At 39.2% G+C, this 7,800-nt stretch overlaps 1 long non-coding RNA gene across 1 annotated transcript; it reads left to right on the top strand.

The window, feature by feature from the left end:
- The first annotated feature begins 493 nt into the window (after positions 1-493).
- LOC122562965 lies at positions 494-5,449 on the top strand. Its single transcript, XR_006315450.1, has 2 exons — positions 494-1,042; positions 5,165-5,449. It is a non-coding gene; the product is annotated as an uncharacterized LOC122562965 (long non-coding RNA).
- Positions 5,450-7,800: the final 2,351 nt, after the last annotated feature.

Here is a 7,800-nt window from a genome sequence, read left to right as displayed (position 1 = left end):
AAGACAATCAATATTATATTAATCAAGTAGCAAATGGTCATGGCCTGGAATGTGCAACTTGAAACTGTTGTGGAGGCAAGTTTAATTGAGGTGACCATGAGGGAGTTGGCTTTTTACCAAAACATGGAAAAACGTACATGACTGTGAGGAGAAGGAGGTAGACAGACTCTTGAAATAACTCCATGGAGGCCAGTATCCAGTCACCCTTTATTTACAGGTGCCCAGTACATGGGCTCTGACCAGCCAACTCAGAGCCTTTCCTTAGCGTGAGGCAAATCTGTGAGACTCCAGTTTATATCTGTCAGCTTGGGCCAGGTTAACAACCCCAATCAGGGAACTCATATTCAATGAGATCCACCTGACCAACGTCATTCTAAATCACCTTGGGTAAACACTCCTACATGGAACTGCTGCAGACATGGGATAAGTGGCCTCCTTCTGTGCTGTAAAAATCCCAAGATTCGGTTATTCTCTGTTTTGGGAAGCACAATAGTCGAATAGGACATTTGGCTCAACCGGTACTCTTGTTAATGCTTCGCCTGAGTCTTTAACCCTTCGCTGAATTAATCCAAGTTGCTACTTTCAACATTCCAATTCGTCAAGGAACTCCCTAACCCTCTTTTGAAATGGATTTAAGGACTCGACAAATTCCTTCCACGTGATTGAACCGCTCTCCCCAAGCCCTCATGCAAAGACTTCCTTCCTCTAATTTTCCTTTTAGTTCTATTTGAGATTACCCTCAGCTTGTACTCCCGATTTTGATCCTGACACATCAGCTGTTTGCTATTTATCTTATTGTCGCCCTCAATAATCATGAAGGTCTTTTAAACGTTCTCATCATAAAACCTGACTGTGATCATTAAGAATATGTAAAAGCAAAGCTTCAAGGACAGAAATGAAGAGGGTGACCAAACATGGATCATTACTGGAAATGTCTACATCCTGTTACCATAACAACGCAAGTGCTGAATGTGTTTTTTTTGTCACTGCTGGAGTTCTGCTTGAGTTCTGCATGTAGATGGGAAACAAAGCTGCTTACCAGGTATTAGGGGCTCGTTTTCTGAGGGGAAACTGAGAAGGTTGACTTTGTTTTCTGTGAAAGGGCAGGCACTTTTGGTGCTGACCTTGCTGAAACTTTCAGGTTTGGGTGGGGAATTGACGAAAAAGGGGACCCGGGCACATTAATTCTTGTGAAGAGGATTCCAAAAACGACAGCAGAGCCTGGGAAAAAAAAATGCTCCAGAGAGGGGAGCAGAGAAAGTAAAATATTTGATTATCAGATAAAGAATGCATGAGTAAGGGTGGGAAAAGGAAGATTACAAAAGAATGTGGAAGATTGAATTAATTTATTCCGAGGCGGCATTAAAGGGAAATTTCATTATCTTCTTTTCACTCAAATGGAACTAGATTTGAGGAATGGGCTATCAAATTTTATTCGCCTAGTATTTACGGGGTGGTGATTAACTGGGGGAGGAATCTGAAAGCAACTGGTACCAAGGACAGGAACAGAGATTTTCTGAAAATCCAACAGCTGATTCCCAGCTGACTTGTCCGTGCCAGGCAGGATAAGAAGTGGCAGGAGGCTACATCAACGTGCAGAGAAGGTGGGGGCAGCATTTGGCAATGGTGAAGAGTGCAGCCCGGCAGCTGGAGGTTGGTGAGGGCAGGTTAGAGATTAATGTTTGTGCCAAAGCCCAGAGAGAGAGAGAGAGAGAGAGAGAGAGAGAGAGGTCAAAGGAAGGGCCACACTGCCACTCCTCCTATTTTACTCATTCTACTATAAAAAGGCATTTGCAGTCTCAAGTTAGGAGCCCTAGCCTGCCTTTCTCTGCTGTGTTTTCTGAACCACGGGGAAACCTTGTGCCATTGATTAAAATGAAATCAGGCTCCCACTTGCACTGTGCTAACATGATTCATGTGCTCATGAAATGCCTCACCTCTTATATTGCATAACCATAACCTTGGGCTCATTACAAATATGTTCTTCATCATTTAAAACCTGGAGGTGCTTTTACAGTTATAAGCTTAGTTAACCAGGAGCTATTGATAGAGGTTCCTGTTGCGAATTTTGCAATGCTTACCACTACCACCTTGTAACTGTGATGTGGAGTTGCCGGGTTGGACTGGGGTGGACAAAGTCAGAGGTCACGTAACACCAGGTTATGGTCTAACAGATTTATTTGAAAACACCAGCTTTGCGTGCACTGCTCCTTCATCAGGTGAAGCAGCAGTGGTCCAAAAGCTTGTGATTTCAAATAAACCTGTTGGACTATAACCTAGTTTCATGTGACTTCTGACCTTGTAATTGGGATGGTTTTCAGCCACCATCTACTTTCATTGGCTGAATCTAACTGTCTTCCTGGTTTTCAGTGGGAGGGGAAAACCACTCACGAGGCATAATGAGGAGAAGCTCCTTTCTCAAATGAGGAGCAATTTATTGCATGATATCAATCAGGTACACACTGCATTAGTAAGTTAGATGTTGTCACTAAGATTACTGGGAGACTTGTGCACTCCATAATGCCCTAAGACTTGCTGCTTTTCCCCATCCACGTTCTTATGACTTCAACTGATCTGGAGGAATTTAATGCAATGTACAAACAGTAACACTTTCAGAATCAATACCTTATAGAACATCTTCATTCCACCTGACACAAGCTTTTCATTCTATAGTTAACATTCATGCATGTAATTACATTTACCACTAGCCCATCTCCTGCCAAGTCCATGTCAGGCACTGAGGTGGATTCTCAATTTGTCAAGAACGTATTTTCCTTATAATATAAACCATTATTTTCCTACAGTTCCTCATTGGCATTGCCCCAATCAATTATTGGTGGACGATTGTTCCATGAAGAGGTGAGATTCTTGTGGTTCCTTCATACAATGCCCCCCCCCCCCATTGTACGAACAATATACAGTCACTTCTGGCCAGCTGCCTGTTGAATGAACATCTCTTTCCTGTTGAGGTCACCTATTGACCCTGGCCCAAATGTGCATACATGGAGACGCTGATTACAGTGGGAAGCTTGCTCTACCTGGTAAGACTATTCCTTGTACAAACATTAATATTTGTCTAAAATCCAAACTCAGCTTCCACATTTGACTGTGGAAATCTTGGTGAGTTTGTTACACAGTCAAATCCAGAGCTGGCTACAAATTGACTGAAAGTCTTATAAATAAACTATGGTCCATTTCCTGACATGACTACATCAGAGATCCTATCAATAGCAAATATTTCATGAGCATTGCAATAGACAGTGAATTAGTAAGAGAGGCCAAGTTTGTCCAGAGACACAATCTAGTCAGAGAACAATTGGTCTAGGAACAAATAACTATTGAATAATTTGTCAAGGGCAAATAGTAGAACATTTCTACATGTTTCCTAGATCCATGACAGGGGAAACAATGTATTGAGGTTATCTAAGTTGGAACAAGAGAATTTTTTCATAGTGTTAACAGAATCAAAATCTGTAACTATGCAGTTTTGAGAGAGATGTCTTCCATTCCTATTATCACTGAAGGAAATTCTGATGACTGAAACCAGCAAAGTTGATCAAAAGATGCAGATGAGGAGAATAGGAATGAAAAGTAGAACCCACTTGAGCTCATTGATCAATTCTTACCTGAAATTATTCAGGTACCAACACAAGCTGGTGATCTAAATAGAAATCACAGATTCACAGTGATGCTGAAACAGCACAAGTTCAAGTGACATATTTCAATTTTTCATCTTTCAAGAAAGAATTATCAGTAAAAATGACAGGGAAAGCAGCTAATCTCAAAGGCATTACTGAGGATGTGAATATGTTGAGTTCATCAGTAAGATAATAACACATGGAAAAATAAAACATTAAACCTAACCTACAAGTTAAAATACTTCAACATAGATTGACAATAAAGATTTCTGCACAGATTGAATGTGGGCTGCCTATAATTCCACCGGAGCCAAAATTCAGGTTGGGATAATTAAGACATGGAATTCAGGGTATGTTTAAGAAGAATAAAATCTGTATTAACAGCCCCCAAGATGTTGTTAAGGCTACCCAATTCAGCAGGGAAAAGTTCCTCTGTGAATGAAATTCAAGAGATTAATGGTTCTTTAGATAAAGTATTGGACTGCCTACCTGGATAGGCAGAAACAAGGTCCTCCGAGAAAAGACATTCAAGCACATCATAAAGGATATCTCTTACAGGGAGGTAGTGGCACAATTACTGCTCCAGTAATGGTAATGTTCCAGAGACTGTAGAGGCCTTCACTACTTTTCTCTTTTTTTGGTGGAATTGTCAATTGATGTTGGGGTTAATTGAGCTTTGAACAGCTGTGTGTTTTTGAAGAGAAGGAAACAAGCACAGAGATCTGTTGTTAGTGACTGGCCTCAAAGATAATGCAACTTAATTACTAATCTAAGGAACACTGGATGATTTGTACCCCGTCATATCAGAGCTGATTGGATGTTCAGTTGACCAATTAATTGAGGGCTGGTGCTAACCAGAACCACAGAGAATATTGATTTTAAAAAAAACTTATTTTGACTGGTTTTGACAGGTGCAGCACGATTTTGGAAGATTCAGGACTGGGTACTTTTTTTTTACTGTCTCTAGTTTTATATACAGCCAAAAAATGTTTGAATGTCATGCGAATAGAGGCTGAGTCTGTAGAAATCAGTAAATAATTCTGAAAGTCTACGTAAAGTTTTCACACTTGAAATTAGGTATATAGTTACGTGCCAGTGAATAATACATTATCCAAGGATTGAATGAAGGGTTGGCACCAGTTATTTCACACTGTTCAATTAAGCAAATTACCTAGCTATTTAGCTTTGTCATACTAAAGTTACAGCATTTATACGAATTGTTAATTTTTATTTAAGTTTCACACTTGATGTCTAAGATCTGTTATTCATACAGTCTATTCAGGAACATTTGGGCAAATTTGAGGGTCATCAAATACTTTAATTTCACTGGGCTGCAAATCCAGTGATAGTGAGGCTGATTTGGTTTGGCTTGCTATCCCTGGGTCATAACAGGACAGAGATTTAAGGGCAGATTATAACATTTCAACTCAATTTCAAAAGAACTAGAATTATAAAAAGCTAGCCAAATGGTGACCATGTAACCAATTGATGTAAAATAATTTATCTGGTTGACTTATGTCTTTCAGGGAAGGAAGTTTGTCATCCTTACCTGCTCTGACCTACATGACAGCAATATGGTTAACATTTACCTGCTCTATGAATTGACCTAGGAAGAAACTCAGTCAAGGGCAACTAGGGACTAGCAACAAATGCAGGTTGAACAAGTAACACCCACTTCTAATGAATGAATAAAAAGAGAATTGGAAGCCTTCACTGGAGGGAGACTTTACAGAAGATGTGGGATGATTAACAGAATCAAGGTCACCAATCTTCAAGCCAATGACCTACCAATCTCCAAGTCCTAAGAACAGGTTGTAGAAGGATTACAAGATTTTCACACCTGAATTAGTGAAATCAGAGACCTGCAGGGAAATGGGGAAATAATCACCGTAATTGTATGTGTGGATGTAGAAATGTTAGATATGGGAAAAAATGCTTGGCGGTGTCGTGGTGGGTGGAGGGTTGTTATGAAGATATGGGTGTACTATACCTTTAAGAAAGTTATCAACAAGTAGAACCAAGTGTTCTGAAAAAAATATAATGTAACATTTTGTCAAACAATTTGATTAACTGGTTTCCTGGAGACAAAAATACATTTGAGTTCGACCAATCAGTTTAAATTATAAACATCCAAAATACCAATCTCCAATCAGGTTTGAATTTAGAATATTGACAGTCATAAAAGCCAATGACATAATCTGATGCTTTGGGGATATAAGACCAGGGAAACTTTAACAGTTGGGAGGAGAACTGCCAAGCCAACAACATCTGCAAACTGCCCAGAGAATAGCTCTCTTAAATATACCTTTATTGATTAGTAACCTGTGAAGCAGAATCCCCAAGAAGAAGAAAAGACAGGAATATAGAGAAGAACCAACAGCTGCCTGGTTTTAAGAAGTTTTAAGAAGTTTTAAGAAGTAAGAAGTTTTATTTGGTAAATCTTAATTGGAGTATTATAGAAGGGCAGGTAAAAGATAGTTTAGAGGAAGGAGTTGTAAATAGTTGTTATTTAATTGTTCTCTGTTATACTTTAAGAAATAAAGTTGTTTATTTTTACTTTAACTAGTTCTTTGCCTATTGAATTATCAAAGATTATTGCATAGGAAAAATCTTTTCTCAGTTGCTGGTTTTAAATTAACAGAGGGATTTACCCAGTTTTGTAACAGTTTGTGGGCTTGTCATCGGGATTTGAACTGGTTTAGACAGATTTGAATAGATTTGGGGTACGAAAAATCCCACCAGATTTAAACACTTGCAGGTTAGTGTCCTAGATCTTTAAATAAAATGTAAGTGAGACAATTTGTTTAAATTTGGTGATTTGTGGTTAATTAAATTAAAAGTGAGAGAAATGGCTCTTAAATTGCTAAAGAGTTTCTGGGATTTGAAGATGATTCTCAAATTTGCCAAGAAAGTTTAGAAGAAAAGAAAAAGGCCATACTTTTAGAATTAACAAATAAGTTAGATTTGGGCTTAACCAAGGACAAACGTAAAGCTGAAGTTGTTAGGGAGTTACTCAAACACTGAAGTGTACCAGAGAAACAGACAAGTGCAGTAGAGGTAGAAAAACTTAAATTACAATTGAGGAAAATCGTGTTAGAAGATAAACAAAGGGAAAGAGAAAGAGAGAGAAGAAAGAGAAAGAGAGGAAAGACAGAGAGGAAAGAGACAGAGAGAGAAGGTTCTAGGCTGAGCAAAGAGAGAGAAGTAAGGGAGAACAAAAAGAGAGAGAATTTGAACTTGAGATGTTGCAGCTTAGTCAGGATGGAGATTAAAAGAGAAGGTAGTGATATATATATATAAATATGTCAAAACTCTGCGATATTTTGATGAGAAAGATGTTGAAGTCATCTTTATTTCATTTGAAAAATTGGCGAGGCAGATGGTGTGGTCTGAGGATTTATGGGTAATTCCAGTTCAGACAAAACTGGTAGGCAGAGCTAGTGAGATATTTGCCTCATGAGGTGTCAAGAGATTATGAAGAGGTTAAACAGGCTATTTTAAGTGCTTATGAATTAGTACCAGAAGAATACAGACAGCAGTTCAGAAACACAAAGAAGGAACCAGGTCAGAATTATGTTGAGTTTGAAAGAATTAAACACAGTCATTTTAATCAATGGGCGCATGCTTAGAAAACAGATAAGGCCTTTAACGGCTTTAAGAGAGATTATTCTGTTGGAGGAATTTAAAAACTCACTTCCAGAGATGTAAGAATTCACGCGGAGGAACAAAGTTCAGGAAGTGAGAAGGACAGCAGAACTCGCAGATGAGTACATCTTGGTGCATAAGACAAGCTTTTGGCCTGAATTTCATCCTGTGAGGGATAAAAGGTGGGAGAAGGATAGATCCTACACTACGAAAGCAAGAGTAGAGAGCACTGGTAAGAATTTACCACAGAATAAAAAAGAAGCCCAAGAGGTGAAGGAAAGGAAGTAAAAGGCCTCAGGTGTTTCTACTGGGGTAAAGTGGGACACGTAAAGACACAGTGCTGGTCATTAAAGAAAGGCGCTGTGGGAAAAGATGTGGTAAAAGAAGCTAAGCCAGTGGCATTAGTGAAGGTAGTAAAGGAGACCCCAAGAAGAGCCGAGGAGCTGCAGGAGAGTGCACAGCCGAGGCAGGGGCTGGGTATGGAGTTCGTACCTGATCGCTACAATGAATTTGCCTC

This window comes from Chiloscyllium plagiosum, chromosome 26, assembly GCF_004010195.1.
Source record: "Chiloscyllium plagiosum isolate BGI_BamShark_2017 chromosome 26, ASM401019v2, whole genome shotgun sequence".
NCBI classification, from domain to species: domain Eukaryota; kingdom Metazoa; phylum Chordata; class Chondrichthyes; order Orectolobiformes; family Hemiscylliidae; genus Chiloscyllium; species Chiloscyllium plagiosum.
The sequence above is the reverse complement of the archived record's forward strand: the minus strand, read 5'-3'. Positions and strand labels throughout refer to the sequence as shown.